The 19,252-nt window shown below is 25.4% G+C and overlaps 1 protein-coding gene across 3 annotated transcripts in view; it reads left to right on the top strand.

Annotated features, from left to right (window-relative positions):
- Positions 1-19,252, top strand: part of norpA (no receptor potential A) — a 253,955-nt gene that overhangs the window by 43,870 nt on the left and 190,833 nt on the right. For 2 of the 3 annotated variants that reach the window (XM_075298702.1, XM_075298700.1), the window contains exon 3: positions 6,571-6,637. The exons of the other annotated variant lie outside the window; for it this stretch is intronic. The gene's annotated coding sequence lies outside the window, so the exon portion shown is untranslated. The remainder of the gene's footprint in view (positions 1-6,570; positions 6,638-19,252) is intronic. 3 annotated transcript variants of the gene reach the window in all.

Consider the following 19,252-nt stretch of genomic DNA (forward strand, 5'->3'; position numbering starts at 1 on the left):
CTATAAAAATTTTTGTCAACAAATTATTTCTATAGAAAATTTTGTTAAAATTTTATTTCTATAGAAAATTTCGTAAAAATTTTATTTCTATAGAAAATTTCATAAACATTTTATTGCTATAAAAATTGTTGTCAACATTTTATTTCTATAGCACATTTTGTCAAAATTTGTGTTTCTATAGAAAATTTTGTCAAAATTTTATTGCTATAAAAATTTTGTCAACATGTCATTTCTATACAAAATTTCGTAAAATTTTTTTTCTATATAAAATTTTGTCGAAATTTTATTTCTATATAAAATTTTGTAAAAATTTTACTTCTATATAAAATTTTGTTAAAATTTTATATCTATAGAAAATTTTCCCAGAAATAAAATATTGTCAAAATTTTAATTCTATAGAAAATTTAGTTCTTTAGAAAATTTTTTCACAATTTTATAACAATTTTTAGAAAATTTTGTCAAAATTTTATTACTATAGAAATTTTTCGCTGAAATAAAATTTTGTCAAAATTTTATTTCTATAGAAACTTTAGTTCTATAGAAAATTTTGTTAAAGTTTCATTTCAATAGAAAATTTTCTCGAAATTTTATTTCTATAGAAAATTTTGTCAACATTTTATTTCTATAGAAAATTTCGTAAAGACTTTATTTCGATAGAAAATTTACTCATAAAAATTTTTTTCAAAATTTTATTTCTATCGAAAATTAATTCTAAAGATGATTTTCTCAAAATTTTATTTCTATAGAAAATATCGTAAAAGTTTTGTTAACATTTTATTGCTATAAAAATTATTGTCAAAATTGTATTTCTATAGAAAATTTCGTAAAAATTTTATTTCTAAAGAAATATGTCTATAGAAAATTTTGTCAAAATTTTATTTCTATAGAAAATTTTGTCAAAAGTGTATTTCTATAGAAAATTTTGCCGAAATTTTAATTCTATAGAAAATTTTGTCATAATTTTATTTCTGTAGAAAATTTTCTCAAAATTTTATTTCTATAGAAAATTTTGTCAAAATTTTATTTCCAGGATATACAATTTTTTTCTGTTGCAAAATAATTCATCAGCCAAATCATGGTTCCCTCAAAAATGTCTCCTTATTTGTTTCGATTTTATCTCACACTTTGTATTTGGGATTCTCCAACCAAAGTAATTTTCTTTACTTCCTCTTTCTTAAGGTTCGTTTATTTCTTGACCATGTCACATGACTTCCCAGCATGTTATATGATTTCTAAAATTGATTCCTATGGCTTGACTTACATGTGATGTGTGATATCTTTTTCCTGGTGATACAGAGAAGAAATTCGCTAGCATCATTATTTTCAACCGGAACATGATGAGAATACACACACAGCAGGTTTCTGTTATGGTAAATGTTGTGCAAGAATGCACAAAAGATCTCATCTGGGCTACCCAACGCAAGGCTCATCTAAAAGTTAATGAAGAAAAGAAAAAACAGGAAAATTACATCCCAAGGGATGAATGACCCTTTAGTGGTCTGGTAATACTAAAATTGGTTGAATACTCAATAATCTTCAATTCCAGTCGAATGCACTGTTCCTTTAGATGATTTGGTTGGCTGAGCTGGCTGACTGACGGCCTAACTAGGGTTTCTTGCCTTTAATGGATCTATACCGTGTTCTCTCTGGATTCATTGTAGGTGGTTATTGAGTTGTATTCTCTACATATGCCAGTGGGTGTATGGTGGAGGCGAAGGATTGTAAATCCTCTTTATTTCGTTTTTTTTTATTATTACACCAACATTCACATAAAACATCCCCCTGTTGCTGTTGCCATAGTGGCCATTTCTTTATGCCTCTGGTTAGGTAGACCATTAACCAAAGAAAGCAACAATGCTCTGAATGTGAGAGGTGCGGTCCTATGTTTTTTTTTTTTCAAGTTATAAACAGCACCAGCAAGTTGTGATAATTTGCCCTCCTTTGAATAAATAAAAGGATTTTGGTATTATAAGCATGATAGTTAACAAATGTTCCAATCCAAAGGATGGGGGCAAAACTGGGGAAATGGTGATGGTGGAAAAGGAAAACTTGGTGGTTTTCTGTAATATATAGATAGAGGCTGCAATTATTTTACTTTGGAAATACAAAAATGGATACAAGAGAACCACAAAAAGAGTACCAGAGAGATGACAATGCAATGCAGTGTCATTCGCTATAAAAGGTGGCACAAAAAGTGTCACACTTTATATAACGAAAAAATACAAAAATGAGCCACTAAAAGGCTTCGGGAGTGACAGTGCAGGTCCTTGATATATACCTGGGGTCATTTTTATTTTGTTTTATTTATTTTGTTAAATTTTTATTTCTATAAAAAATTTTGTCAACGTTTTATTTCTATAGAAAATTTTGTCAAGATTTTATTTCTATAGAAAATTTTGTCCAAATTTTATTTCTGTAGAATATTTTGTCCAAATTTTATTTCTATAGAAAATTTTGTCAAGATTTTATTTCTATAGAAAATTTTGTCCAAATATAATTTCTATAAAAAGTGTTGTCAAAATTTTATTTCTATAGAAAATTTTGTTAAAAATTTATTTCGATTGCAAAAATTTTTAAAATTTTATTTAGATAGAAAATGTTATAAAAATTTTATTTTGATGGGAAATTTTGTCAAAATTTTATTCCTATAGAAAATTTTGTCAAAATTTTATTTCTATAGAATATGTTGTCAAAATTTTATTTCTATAGAAAATTTTGTCCAAATTTTATTTCTATAGAAAATTTTGTCAAAATTTTATTCCTATAGAAAATTTTGTCAAGATTTTATTTCCATAGAAAATTTTGTCAAAATTGTATTTCTAACATATAGAAAATTTTGTCAAGATTTTATTTCTATAGAAAATTTTGCCCAAATATAATTTCTATAAAAAATGTTGTCAACATTTTATTTCCATAGAAAATTTTGTTAAAATTTTATTTCGATTGCAAAATTTTTCAAAATTTTATTTCTATAGAAAATTTTATCAAAATTTTATTTTGATAGGAAATTTTGTCAAAATTTTATTTCTATAGCAAAATTTGTCAAAATTTTATTTCTATAGAAAAATTTGTCAAAATTTTATTTCTATAGAAAATGTTGTCAAAATTTTATTTCTATAGAAAATGTTGTCCAAATTTTATTCCTATAGAAAATTTTTTCTAAATTTTATTCCTATAGAAAATTTTGTCAAAATTGTATTTCTATAGAAAATTTTGTCAAGATTTTATTTCTATAGAAAATTTTGTCCAAATATAATTTCTATAAAAAGTGTTGTCAAAATTTTATTTCTCTAGAAAATTTTGCTAAAATTTTATTTCGATTGCAAAAATTTTTAAAATTTTATTTAGATAGAAAATGTTATCAAAATTTTATTTTGATAGAAAATTTTGTCTAAATTTTATTTCTATAGAAAATTTTGTCAAAATTTTATTTCTATAGAAAAATTTGTCAAAATTTTATTTCTATAGAAAATTTTGTCAAAATTTTATTTCTATAGAAAATGTTGTCAACATTTTATTTCTATAGAACATTTTATCCAAATTTTATTCCTATAGAAAATTTTGTCTAAATTTTATTCCTATAGAACATTTTGTCAAAATTGTATTTCTATAGAAAACTTTGCAAGATTTTATTTCTATAGAAAATGTTGTCCAAATATAATTTCTATAAAAAATGTTGTCAAAATTTTATTTCCATAGAAATTAAAATTTTATTTTGATTGCAAAATTTTTCAAAATTTTATTTCTATAGAAAATTTTATCAAAATTTTATTTTGATGGGAAATTTTGTCAAAGTTTTATTCCTATAGAAAATTTTGTCTAAATCTTATTCCTATAGAACATTTTGTCAAAATTGTATTTCTATAGAAAATTTTGTCAAGATTTTATTTCCATAGAAAATTTTGTCCAAATATAATTTCTATAAAAAATGCTGTAAAAATTTTATTTTGCAAAATTTTATTTCTATAGAAAATTTTATTTTGATAGGTAATTTTGTCAAAATTTCATTTCTATAGAAAAATGTGTCAACATTTTATTTCTATAGAAAATTTAGTCAAAATTTTATTTCTATAGAAAATTTAGTCAAAATTTTATTTCTATAGAAAATTTTGTCAAAATTTTATTTCTATAGAAAATTTTATTTGTTGTTTTGATCTCAGCATTAAAACCATTGCGTTGGCTAAAGTACAAGAGTAGCTTAACCAACAGAGGAAACTAATGTTTGTCAAATTTAATTCGGCAAAGCCCCATAGACTGCAAGATTGTTGGATGGACGCACGTTTCGGAATTACCACATTCCTCATCAGCATCCTCTATTTGCATCAAATATTGCAAAATTTTATCAAAATTTTATTTTTATTGCAAAATTTTGTCTACATTTTATTTCTATTGCAAAATTTTTTCAAAATTTTATTTCTATAGAAAATTTTCTTAAAATTTTATTTCTGTAGAAAATGTTCTTAAAATTTTATTTCTATAGAAAAATTTCTCAAAATTTTATTTCTGTAGAAAATTTCTTAAAATTTTATTTCTATAGAAAATTTTCTTAAAATTTCATTTCTATAGAAAAAATTTTCAAAATTTTATTTCTAACGAAAATTCTGTCCAAATTTTATTTCTATAGAAAATTTGGTCAAAATTTTATTTCTATAGAAAATTTCGTAAAAATTGTATTTCTTAGAAAACTGTCTCAGAAAATTTACTTCTATAGAAATATTTCTCTAAATTTTATTTCTATATTAAATTTTATCAAAATTTTTTTCTACATAAAATTTTATCAAAATTGTATTTCTTTAGAAAATTTTATCAAAATTTTATTTCTATAGAAAATTTTCCCCAAAATTTTATGTCTATAGAAAATTTTGTCAAAATTTTTTTTTCTATAGAAAATTAATTAAATCAATCCTTATGCTGTCCAAAGAATATCTGGTTCCCTCACAACTTTGTGTCCACAATCTTTTCCCATTTCAAAGTTTAGTACTTTGGAAAATTGCAATTTTTATTATGAAAGACATTATGATCAGATTTCGCTTGCTTTTATAGTGTTTACTATGGTTTTATTTTATTACAACTCTATATATCGATGCCTAGCTTGTCCTTCGATTGTAGTTATAAAAAAAATATATCTTTCATCTCCTGTTGGTCAAAGTTCCTCCAATGATCTGGCTTTTAAAATTTTTTTATACACATTTCATTTAACGATTTGACCATAACAATAAACAGCAGGCACTACAGGAGTATAAAATAACGAAACGTTTTGGGGTAGTATCAGCAGAATTTTGTATCATACCTTCAGATGAATTGGGTTGGTTTGGCAAGGGTAGTAAATAGACTAATGTTGTTACACTAAAGAAAGAAATTTAGGTAAAATTTATTTTGATTTTTTTTTATATTTTGAAAATAAAGTTTTCCTTAAATTGCTAAATAAGATAATCGAATAGCAAGATGACGACAGTTCTATGGAGAAACCCGAGTGATATCAAAACTAAGATTAATAAAAGTGAATAAATAAAATTTAATGTAATTAATAAAAATTATTTTTTATTGTTAATAGTTTCAATTAGAAAACATTTGACCTTAACATATGTTTTATTTTTACTTTTAACAAAATTAATAGTTATTTAATTGCAATACTTTTATTCATCAAAGTTATTTATTTATTATTTTTTTTTTTAATTGTTAATAGTTAAAAAAATACAACCTTGCTTTTACTTTTTAAAATTAGACTTTCATTAAATGTCAGTATTTTCTGTGCCCTCGCAGAGCTTCTCTTTTCTATTCTTTATATATGGCAAGAGAGGAATTATGGAGAGAGAGATAATATGACTGGGAATAACTAAGAGAGTCGAATAGCGAGTATGAAGACAATTATATGGAGAAACCCGAATAACAATAAAACTAGAAATAAAATTTTAATAAAACGTTAATTTTCATTTAATTGAAAAACTTGAATTAAACAATTATTTTATTGTTAATATTTCTAATTGAAAAAATATAACCTTTTACTTTTTAAAAATTAGTTTTTTTTTATTAATTGTCAGTGGCTTCTGTGAAAAACAGTTAACACAGAGTTTCTCCTCTCTGTATTTCTATTTCTATATGGCAAGAGAGGGAGTAAGAGGAGAGAGAGAAAGAAAATAAGACTGGGATTAGCTAAGAGAGTCGAATAGCGGGTATGACGACAATTGTATGAAGAAACCCCAATAAGATCGAAACTAAGGAATTCATGAAAAAGACTAACATAAATATTAAAGTGAGACCAAAAATTTAGTTATTAATAATTTAATGTAATAAAATTTAATATCTATTGTTAACAATTTTAATTAAAAAATCATATATCCTTGAGCTTATCTATGGTTTTATTTGAAAAAATAATTTTGATTCAATTGAAACATTCAAAAAAAATAGTGTTAAAAGTTCTAATTAAAAAATCGTTTTTCATTAATTGTCTGTGGTTTCCGTGAAAAACAGAGCTTCTCGTTTCTATATGAAAATTTGTTTTTTTTTTGCTTCCACCTTAATTATAAAATGAATAACTTTCTATTTTCCTTTTTTGGTTTTTATTTGCAGAAAACGGAAATAATTGTGAAAAGTAGAAAGTTGTTTTTCAGCATGAACTATAATAATTAATAGAAAGGTAAGTTTGTGGGCAAAAACTTTTCCTGAATTTCAAATAGAAAACAATTTTGTAAAAAATCCAATTGAAATAGATTGTAGGGTTTTGCACAATGATGGGTCATAGTCAGGAAAGGTAGAAAAAGGTGAAATACAAAACAGTCTATGAGTTCGTTTTTATGTTTTGGTTTAGAGGATAATCAGTCATGCCGAAATATAAATTTAGATCAAACAAAAAACTACAAAGGGCTCCAGGAGCAGACCTAAAATATATATTTCAAAACAAAGGATTTTATTTTCCCTAATTATTGAAAACAAAAAAAATGATAAATCTTTTTTTCTTGAGAAACAAAATCCATTATTTACATATCACCACGTATATTTCATTTACTTGCCCAGTTGCAAGACTAAAATTCGTTTTTTGTTGTTGTTAATAACAAACAATTTTTCATTTTTGGGCTTCCTTTTTGGGATATAAATCACCTTTTATACCCTTTACCATAAAAAAGTTATACAAACATTATTAAAACATTTGTAACATAAAGTGACTATTTATTTATTTAATTTTCTACAGAAATAGAATTTTGACAACATTTTCTATAAAGATAACATTTTGAAAAAATTTTCTATAGAAATAAAATTTTGACAAAATTTTCTATAGAAAGAAAATTTTGACAACATTTTCTATAGAAATATAAATTTGACAAAAATTTCTGTAGAAATAAAAAAATTGACAAAATTTTTTATAGAAATAAAATTTTGACAAGATTTTCTATAGAAATAAAATTTTGACAAATTTTTCTATAAAAATTAAATTTCGACAAAATGTTCTACAGAAATAGAATTTTGACAACATTTTCTATAAAGATAAAATTTTGACAAAATTTTCTTAAGAAATCAAATTTCGACAATATCTTCTATAAAAATAAAATTTTGACAAAATTTTCTTTAGAATTAAATTTTAACAAAATTTTCTATAGAAATAAAAATTTGACAACATTTTCTTAGAAATAAAATTTTGACAAAACTCAATGTGGAAATAAAATTTTGGCAAAATTCAAAGTGGAAATAAAATTTTGACAGTATTTTCCAGAGAAATAATATTTCGACAATATTTTCTATAGAAATAAAATTTTGAGAAAATTTTCTTTAAAATGAGGAAATAAAATTTTGACAGTATTTTCCAGAGAAATAAAATTTTGACAATACTTTCTATAGAAATAAAATTTTCTATAGAAATAAAGTTTTGACAAAATTTTCTATAGAAATAAAATTTTGACAAAATTTTCAATAGAAATAAAATTTTGGCACAATTTTCTATAGAAATAAAGTTTGGATAAATTTTACGCCAGATATGAAATTGTGCAAAATTTCATAAAGAAATATAATTTTGAAAAAATTTTCTATAGAAATATAATTTTGAAAAAATTTTCTATAGAAATAAAATTTTGACAAAATGTTCTATAGAAATAAAATTTTGACAAAATTTTCTATAGAAATATAATTTTGTCGAAATTCAATGTGGAAATAAAATTTTGACAGTATATTCCAGAGAAATAATATTTTGACAATATTTTCTATAGAAATAAAATTTTGACAAAATTTTCTATAGAAATAGAATTTTGACAAAATTTTCTATAGAAATAAAATTTTGACAAAATTCAATGTGGAAATAAAATTTTGACAGTATTTTCCAGAGAAATAAAATTTTGACAATATTTTCTATAGAAATAAAATTTTGACAAAATTTTGACAACATTTTCATTAGAAATAGAATTTTGACAAAATTTGCTATAGAATTTAAATTTTGACAAAATTTTCTCTTGACACAAATGTTGACTAAATTTTCTATAGAAATAAAATTTTGACAAAATTTTCTATAGAAATAAAATTTTGACAAAATTTTCTATAGAAATAAAATTTTGACAGTATTTTCCAGAGAAATAAAATTTTGACAATATTTTCTATAGAAATAAAATTTTGACAAAATTTTCTATAGAAAAAAAATTTTGGCACAATTTTCTATAGAAATAAAGTTTGGATAAAATTTTCGCCAGATATGAAATTGTGCAAAATTTCATAAAGAAATATAATTTTGAAAAAATTTTCTATAGAAATACAATTTTGACAAAATTTTCTATAGAAATAAAATTTTGACAAAATTTTCCTTTGACACGAAATGTTGACAAAATTTTCTATAGAAATACAATTTTGACAAAATTTTCTATAGAAATAAAATTTTGACAAAATTTTCCATAGAAATAAAATTTTGACAGTATTTTCCAGAGAAATAAAATTTTGACAATATTTTCGATAGAAATTAAATTTTGACAAAATTTTGCTATAGAAATAAAATTTTGACAAAATTTTCAATAGAAATAAAATTTTGGCACAATTTTCTATAGAACTAAAGTTTGGATAAAATTTTCGCCAGATATGAAAGTGTGCAAAATTTCATAAAGAAATATAATTTTGAAAAAAATTTCTATAGAAATACAATTTGGCAAAATTTTCGATAGAAATAAAATTTTGACAAAATTTTCTCTTGACACGAAATGTTGACAAAATTTTCCAGAGAAATAAAATTTTGACAATATTTTCTATAGAAATAAAATTTTGAGAAAATTTTCTATAGGAATAAAAGTCGGACAAAATTTTCTTTATAAATAGAATTTTGACAAAATTTGCAATAGAATTACAATTCTGACAAAATTTTCTATAGAAATAAAATTTTGCAAACATTTTCTATGGAAATAAAATTTTGCAAAAATTTTCTATAGAAATAAAATTTTGACAAAATTTTGACAGTAATTTCCAGAGAAATAATATTTCGTCAATATTTTCTATAGAAATAAAATGATGACAAAATTTTGACAACATTTTCTTTAGAAATAGAATTTGGACAAAATTTGCTATAGAATTTAAATTTTGACAAAATTTTCTCTTGACACAAATTTTGACAAAATTTTCTATAGAAATATAATTTTGACAAAATTCAATGTGGAAATAAAATTTTGACAAAATTCAATGTGGAAATAAAATTTTGACAGTATTTTCCAAAGAAATAATATTTTGACAATATTTTTTTATAGAAATAACATTTTGACAAAATTTTTCCATAGGAATAAAAGTCGGACAAAATTTTCTTTAGAAATAGAATTTTTACAAAATTTGCTATAGAATTACAATTCTGACAAAATTTTCTATAGAAATAAAATTTTGACAAAATTTTCTATAGAAATAAAATTTTGACAAAATTTTCCATAGAAATAAAATTTTGACAAAATTCAATGTGGAAATAAAATTTTGACAATATTTTGTATAGAAATAAAATTTTGACAAAATTTTCAATAGAAATAAAATTTTGACAAAATTTTCAATAGAAATAAAATTTTGGCACAATTTTCTATAGAAATAAAGTGTGGATAAAATTTTCGCCAGATATGAAAGTGTGCAAAATTTCATAAAGAAATATAATTTTGAAAAAAATTTCTATAGAAATACAATTTTGACAAAATTTTCCATAGGAATAAAATTTTGACAAAATTTTCTGTATTTATAAAATTTTGACAAAAGCTACTATGTAAATAAACGGTGGACAAAATTTTCTATAGAAATAAAATTTTGACAATTTTTTCTATACAAATAAAATGTTGATAACAATTTCCTATTGAAATAAAATTTTGACATAATTTTCTATAGAAATAAAATTTTGACAAAATTTGCGATAGAAATAAAATTTTGACAAAATTTGCGATAGAAATAAAATTTCTTTAGAAATAACATTTTGACAAAATTTTCTATAGCAATAAAATTTTGTCAAAATGTTCTATAGAAATAAAATTTTCCCTGATGATGGGTATATAAGATTCGTCCTGGCCGAACTTAAAGCCCTGTATACTTGTTAATACTTGTATGGTTCTTTTAGAATTTAATTCTTGTTTGGTGTTGTAGTAACATAAACATTCTATAAGGAAACCCATGCCAATCTTCAAAGTAAAAAGGATAATTCAATTCATAAAAAAATATCAAGGGCATTATTTATGCTACTCTACATAGACATATATCTTCTTGCACCACGAAAAAAAAAATCCATTTGATATATATACCTTCATGTTTATTTATTTTCCTTTTTGTCAAGGGAAGCTGGAACTAAAAATAGTCTCTGAAAATTGATATCAATATCCAGCTGGTGAATGAGGATTGAAATATAAAAAATTACCATAAATAAAAAAAATCATTCATTCACATTTTCGAAGTAAAATAAAAAAATATCTACTAAAGTAGAAAAAAACCGAGACTATAACATAACATAGTCTATACTACGGGGACTGTGGGTGTATTAAATTTCAAGTTTATTGAACTTTATCATCATTTGCAAACAGCTAAATTTTCCAATGTCTATCAAGCGTAAGAGTTTGGGAAAAAAGCCACAATAAAAAAAAAAAACAAAATAACGAAAATGGAAATGAAGCCTTCACCATTCAAGGACTATAAATATTTGTCTGTCTCTCTTAATATATTTCATTCATATTTTATGTTAACTCAACCATATACAGGACATTTCCTTCATCACTTTGTCATTGGGGCAATGTCCTTTGGTGTGGTGTATCAAGGAAACCCATTCGCCCATAATTTTATATCGAATTGATATGAACGTTAAAAATTTATCCTAGAAAATATTGAGTAAAATATTTTGTTAATAAATATTTTTTTGTTAAGGTTTAATAAAATTTAGATCTTTATTTATGATTTAAGAATATAAACAAAAATCCTACAAATCAAATATTTACATGCAATATTTTTATTAAACAAACAAAAAACAAATTTATTGTATGAATAAAGAAATTTTAGAAATTTATGGAATATAGGCAGTTGTAATCCAGGATAACATAAAGACTAATATCAAATATTCCCATAATGCTATAAAGTCTTAAAGCACAATAATATAGATAGAAACGAAGGGCAAGCATCTATGACTATATTAGATCGATTGAATTAGAAATTGTTTTATTTTATTTATTTGGTTATTTTATTTTATTTTATTTTATTTTATTTGTTTAGAATCTTATAGGATTAGAAAAAGCAAATGTAGATGGAATTGAAAGGAAAACATAAATGCCTAAAATAGGTCGATTTAATTAGAAACCCATGAGTCCTTTACAGCAAGCTAAATTTTAGTTTATTTTGCTTATATTATTTTATTTTTTTATTTAAAACTTCAAAATACTTAAAATTTTTTATTTTAGCTAATTTAATTTAAAATACTTGCGAACATTTTCGCTCAGAATGGAATCCCCAAGTGACGATTTTTCCGCAAATTGCTAACAGTGGAATTTTCCCCAAAATTCCAAGTGACGATTTTTCCACAAATTGCTAACAGTGGAATTTTCCCCAAAATTCCAAGTGACGATTTTTCCTCAAATTGCTAACAGTGTTCCTAATATTAGGAATTTTCCCCAAATTTTTTTTCGTGGATGGGAACAAAATTTTAAACTTGGGGATTTGGATACTTGGTGGGGAATTTCCATAAATTTGTTCAGTATAATAAATCAGGTTTAAATGACATTCTTTTTTATTTTTCCATTATTAGGAATTAAATTATAGTGATATGTCAAATTTTCAATAAAATTTTGATTTTACGAAATTTTCCAAAAGTTGTCTATAAAATAAATGTCTAGGTAATTTTCTATAAAAAATTAAATTTGACAAAATTGTTAACAAAGATGAATTTTCTATAAAAAATTGGGAACTTTTGTGGGGTGTGACTTTTGTTGGGAGTTTTCAAAACAAAAACAAAAAAAGATTTTGACGAAATTTTTCAAATGTTGACTAAATAAATAAAATACATATCTACGAAATTTTCTATAAAAGATTAAATTTGACAGAATTCTTTACAAAGATGAATTATCTTTAAAAAATAAATTTTGACAAAATTTTCTACGAAAAAAAATTACAAATTTTTTTTATAAAAATCCACAGAATTGCAGACAGAATTCACAGACTTGTTTACAAAGATGAATTATCTTTAATAAGTAAATTTTGACAAAATTTTCTATGAAAAAAAAATTACAAAATTTTTCATAAAAATAAAAAAAAATCCACCAAATTTTTTATAATTTTTTATAAAAAATACGATTTTGACTATCTTCATATTCATATTCTCGATATCTCTTACTCACTCTCTCTCTCTCCCTCTTTCGCTCACTTCATTCTAAAGAGATATTCCAAAAGTAGAAGAGAGTAATTGTAATCATTACACAGGGAGCCATCTACTTTATGTTCACTCGGACGTATACTTTTTTTCAGGGCATAATGCGTGTGAATCATACGTCACATGGGCCACAACATAGTACTAATGAGTGCTGGATGAAAATCCCAAATATTGGCACCACTGGTATTATCTTCATGTTCATATTCTCAATATCTCTTACTCTCTCTTTCTCTCTCATTCGCCCTCTTCATCCAAAATAGATATTTCAAATGTCGAAGAGAGTAATTGTAATCATTATATAGGGTTGAAAAATCGTGGGTTTTGATAATAATTACACCTGAAATGAAAATATGATCGTCTTCTATTCATTAACTGAGATAGATGGTCGATATCAATCAAATTGGACTTCAATTACAATTTTAAACATCTTTCTATAGAAATAAAATTTTGACAAAATTTTCTATAGAAATAAAATTTTGTTGTTTTTGATTTCAGCTTAAAACCATGCATTGACTAAACTACAAGTGTAGCTTAACCAACAGAGGAAAGAATGTTTGTCAAATTTATTTGGGCAAAGCCCTATAGACTGCAAGATGGTTGGATGGACGCACGTTTCGGAATTACCACATTCCTCATCTGTATCCTCTACTTGGACTTCAATTTCAATTTTACCAAGTATATACGGCCGTAAGTTCGGCCAAGCCGAATCTTATGTACCCTCCACCATGGATTGCGTAGAAACTTCTACGAAAGACTGTCATCCACAATCGAATCACTTGGGTTGTGGTATCTTAAAACTTCTTAACATCGTTTTCTAAATTGTGAGTTAGTCCATACGTGGTAGAGAGCCAGAATTGAAATATGGGGGTCGCTTATATGAGGGCTATATACAATTATGAACTTGATATGGATCAATTTTTTGTGATTGGGGATCGATTTATCTGAGGGCTATATATTTCTATAGACGGATATGGACCTAGTTAGGCATGGTAGTTAACGGCCATATACTAGCACAATGTACCAAATTTCAACTGACTCGGATGAAATTTGCTCCTCCAAGAGGCTCCAAAACCAAATCTCGGCAACGGTTTATATGGGGGATATATATGATTATGGACTGATATGGACCACTTCTGGCATGGCTATTAAATATCATATACTACCACCACGTACCAAATTTCAACCAGATCGGATGAATGTTGCTTCTCCAAAAGGCACCGGAGGTCAAATCTGGGGATCGATTTATATGGGGTTATATATAATTATGGACTGATATGGACCAATTGCTGCATGGTTGTTGGATAACATGTACTAACATCACGTACCAAATTTCAACGGAATCGGATGAATTTTGCTCTTCCAAGGGGCTCCGGATTTCAAATATGGGGATCGGTTTATATGGGGGCTATATATAATTATGGACCGATATGGACCATTTTTTGCATGGTCATGGTCATACTAACACCATGTACCAAATTTCAGCCGGATAGGATGAAATTTGCTTCTTTTAGAGGCTCCGCAAGCCAAATCGGGGGATCGGTTTATATGGGGGCTATATATAATTATTGACCGATGTGGACCAATTTTTGCATAGTTGTTGGAGACCATATACTTACACCATGTACCAAATTTCGGCCGGATCGGATGAAATTTGCTTCTCTTAGAGGCTCCGAAAGCCAAATCGGGGGATCGGTTTATATGGGGGCTATATATAATTATGGACCGATGTGTACCAATTTTTGCATGGTTGTTAGAGATCATATGCCGACACCATGTACCAAATTCCAGCCGGATCGGGTGGAATTTGCTTCTCTTAGAGTCCCCGCAAGCCAAATTTGGGGGTCCGTTTATATGGGGGCTATACGTGAAAGTGACCCGATATGGCCCATTTGCAATACCATCCGACTTACATCAATAACAACTACTTGTGCCAAGTTTCATGTCGATAGCTTGTTTCGTTTTGAAGTTAGCGTGATTTCAACAGACGCACGGACGGACGGACAAGCTCAGATCGACTCAGATTTTCACCACGACCCAGAATATATATACTTTATGGGGTCTTAGAGCAATATTTCGATGTGTTGCAAACGGAATGACAAAGTTAATATACCCCCATCCTATGGTGGAGGGTATAAAAATCCTTCTATAGAAATTTTTTATAGAAATAAAATTTTGACAAAATTTTCTACGGAAATAAAATTTTGAGAAAATAAAATTTTAAAATTTTCTATAGAAATAAGGAAAATTTTCTATAGAAGTAAACTTTTCTATAGAAATAATATTTTGGCAAAATTTACTACAGAAATAAAATTTTCTGTAGAAATAAAGTTTTCTATGGAAATAAAATTTTGACTAAATTTTTATAGATATAAAATTTCGAAAACATTTTCTATAGAAATAAAATTTCGACAACATTTTCTATAGAAATAAAATTTTGACATTTTCTATAGAAATAAAATTTTTACAAAATTTTCTAAAGAAATAAAATTTAAAAAAAAAATTTTGTATAAAAATACAATTTTGACAAAATTTTCTACAGAAATAAAATTTTAAAATATTCTACAGAAAAAACATTTTGACAAAAGTTTCTATAGAAATAAAATTTTGACAAAATTTTGTATAGAAATAAAATTGTTGCTGGATTCTTGGGCATATAAGCATTAATTCCTTACCAAATTCTAGCTAATAGTTTATTTATTCATCCATATAGCCTAGAATAATTTGTTTACAAAGAAAATTTTCAAGATTATTTACCCAGCCCCAACTACAGTGATACTTCTGAGAAATGGACTCCCAGCGTAGCCAAAATTTTGTTAACATTTGGGAGGTGTTGAGTTATGAGCGATAACTATAAGGAACGTCTCACGACAATTGTCCAGTTTTCAGAATGTCCAAGATTAAGAGGTTTCACTGTAGTTGTTTTTGCAAGTTTTGTCTGTAGACATATTCACAACAATTTAATTTTTTTTTGTTTACATTAAAATTTCCTTTTCAAATGGTTAATGTGTGTGATACACATTGCCTTAATGCTTAATATTAGTGTCTCGACTTTTTTTGGAAATTGTTTTCTTGGTATTGGATTTTCATTTTGTTTATTTTGTAGTAGATTTTTTTTGTTTGTTTTTTGAATGCCAAGAAAATATCCATAAATCTTTTTAATTACTACTAAAGTTAATTAAATATATCTGAAGCTGTTAATACATTTTGTATTCGAAAAGGCAATGGTTTATTACTTTTTTTTATATAAAAAATTCCCAAAATTATAAGAGTTTTAGTATCCCATTAAAAATTTACCAATTAATTATGTTTGATTTTATTTATTTATTTTAAATTTCCTCCCATTATTGAACATAAACAAATACACAATAAATTAAGTGGAAAATATTTTTACAATGTTCTTTATTGATCCGCAGATCTTTTGCTACATTAAAAAAAAATATATGAAAGAAAATCCAATTGTAAACATAAAAAAAAAATAAAAATATTCATTGATTTTATAAAATCGAGAAATAAGATGATTTACTCTCCACTTAATAGGTCCTTCAATTTTCTACAGAATTTTTTTTTTTTAATTTTCTATAGAAATAAAATTTTGACAAAATTTTGTATAGAAATAAAATTTTGACAAAATTTTGTATAGAAATAAAATTTTGCAAAAATTTACTATAGAAATAAAATTTTGACAAAATGTTCCATAGAAATAAAGTTTTGAAAACATTTTCTATTGAAATAAAATTTTGTGAAAATGTCTATAGAAATAAAACTTTGAGTCAATTTTCTGTAGAAATAAAATTTTATATAATTTATATAAAAAAATAGAGGAGAAGTGTTATATCGCTTGGAATAAAGTCGGGTAAATTTACTGCTTAAGAGATTACTTTAGAAGTATTTTTCTTGTGTGACCCACAGCAAAAATTCTGGATATGACCAGTATTCGGTTCAAACTTCGTTCCATCATATCCTTTATTTATTTATTTTTTGTACATTTTTCCAGAAATGTAATTTCCTATTTGTCTTTAGTTTTGTACATTTTCATTAAATTAAATATTTTTGCTAATTTTTCTTATATCCTGTATTCCATTAATATTTTTTTTTTGTTTTGGTTCTATGAATAAAAAAAGTTAGGTTCTTGTTTATCCATTGGCTCATATTTAAATTTATTTTTTATGTAATTCGTAAAATGTGGAATATTTATTTTTGAGTTATTTGTAAATTATTTTCATTAATTATATAGGTCCCACGCATTTGACATTGTCATCCTTAGAAATCCTTCCAATTCAATTAATTGAATTTTTCAAGGCCATTTAGATACCATAACCAACAAAATTTTCTCTTTACCAGAAAATCGTGCTATTGTTAGCACATAATTCGGTAATTTATTTCATTTCGTAATTGCTTTCATTAAAATTAAAAATTTCGAATGAATTTTAGCATTCATTTCATTTTCCAAAATATATCTCTTTTTGTTTTGACTGTGCTATATTCTCATTGTAATAAAATAAGGAGAAATATGGGTGAAATGGCAAAAAGTTATTTATTTCGCATACCAATTATTATGATTATTTTTAATATTTTTATATCCTTCGAAATTAAGAAATGCAGAATTTTGGTAGAAAATAAAAATGAGGCTATAAATAAATATATCATTTATTTGCAGCAATACAATAGACTGACATCTATTCAAACATTTAGTCCTTGAATAACAATACAAAATATACCGAACAATAGCAATTTAAAAAAAAACAACAACAAAAATATCTCAGTATTGTAAAGAATCCATTACTTAGGGATTTCGCCAAAATATGGTGCTTCCTCGCTTTGCCCCCTCTATATTTTGTTTACACACACGCTCATACTCTCGTATTACTTAGATATTAACAATGACTACAAAGTGGTAGCTGTTCATTTTCCATAAAACATTTGCCTTTGTTGAATAGATAGCTAAAAAGAGGGAGAGAGGAAGAGCAAAAAATGTCATTGACAGGCATTTCCTCGATTGAGGGCAAAAGTATTTATCACAAACTAAAGTTTTATGGCTTAAAGATATCATTGATTTATAGTCTCCGTTTGGGGATCATTAAAATTAACAATGATATTTAACAGAGTCATATATGACAACAGAGAATATAAAAGAAAATTAAAGGCTGTAAAATTATGGCTAAAGTTAAGAGTTTAATGTATGAATGAGAACACACACACACATATACATACATACATATATTATTAAATAACAAAAGGTCTCTTCTTTATTTCAATGGATTTAAGCAATGAGAGTGTCTTCTACTGGAGATCTTACGAATACATGGCATACAGAGGGAGATCAAACTACGTGTGAGTGTGTGTTAAATATGAGTCGCACTTGGTAATTGTCTCTCACCTATTAACACAGACTGTTAGCATAGAAAACCCCAGTATGTAACTAGCTAATTTATGACAACGACTAAAATCTCTCTCACTATGAGATCATACTCACTCTCACATGAGTAAATAAAGTACTCTTAAATAGAGAGTATGGTCCATTTTGCTCTAGGAAGTAATCATATTCCTTCTCTGGTTGTAGTACTCGGGTTCGTTTACATAAAGAAAAAAATTAAGGTAGCTTTTATTAGGGAAAAAGATCCCTAGAAGAAATAAAGTGGAAGAAGTGGAATAGGAAAAGTAGAGACGTAAGGAACAACGTGGCTTAAGATATCAGTCAGCCATTAGCGATTTAACCGCCCACCCAACCATTCTCACAGCTTTTCATTGATTTTTTCGTAGCACAATTGTAAAGTAGCTGCCTATGTCTTATGTAAGAACCTTAATCCACATCAAACATCACACATTGAGAATGGAGAGGCTTCATAAGTCAATATGATTGGGGATGGATTTTAGCCACTTTTGTAGCGAATCTTAAAAATTGACATGCTTTGTTAAAATGTGTATTGTTCCATTTTTGGTAATGAAGTATTTTCCACTTTGCGAATGTCAAAAGCTTACAGAATGGCAACTACCGAAACACCAGGTAATTCAAATTAACACCTATTGTTGGAAATCCAATTGGTGACCTCGTATAAATTGTGTGCCTTGTCTAATAGAGTAGGGGTTTTGCAATTTTCTTATTTGTTTTTTTTTCGTATTCTATAGAGAATTTGTATAATACATAATTAGTAGATTTTTACTTGTAAATTTTTATTGTATTATAAAAATTTCTTGAAAACTTTTACTAAACCCAAAAGCCTAAAAACTTTCTTCTAATTTTGGTTTTTAATCTAACTTTTGATTTTATGAATACAATTGTGGTTCATTGGTTTATTAGAAATAAATGTTGAGTAGGAATTTTAATTTCTATAGAAAAACTTAAAGAATAAAAATTAAAATAAATTGTTTGTTCAGAAGGAAAATTGTACAATAAAATGGGTCGACAAATATATGTATGTAGGT

The sequence above is a fragment of the Haematobia irritans genome, chromosome 3 (assembly GCF_050003625.1).
Source record: "Haematobia irritans isolate KBUSLIRL chromosome 3, ASM5000362v1, whole genome shotgun sequence".
In the NCBI taxonomy this organism is placed as follows: Eukaryota; Metazoa; Arthropoda; class Insecta; order Diptera; family Muscidae; genus Haematobia; species Haematobia irritans.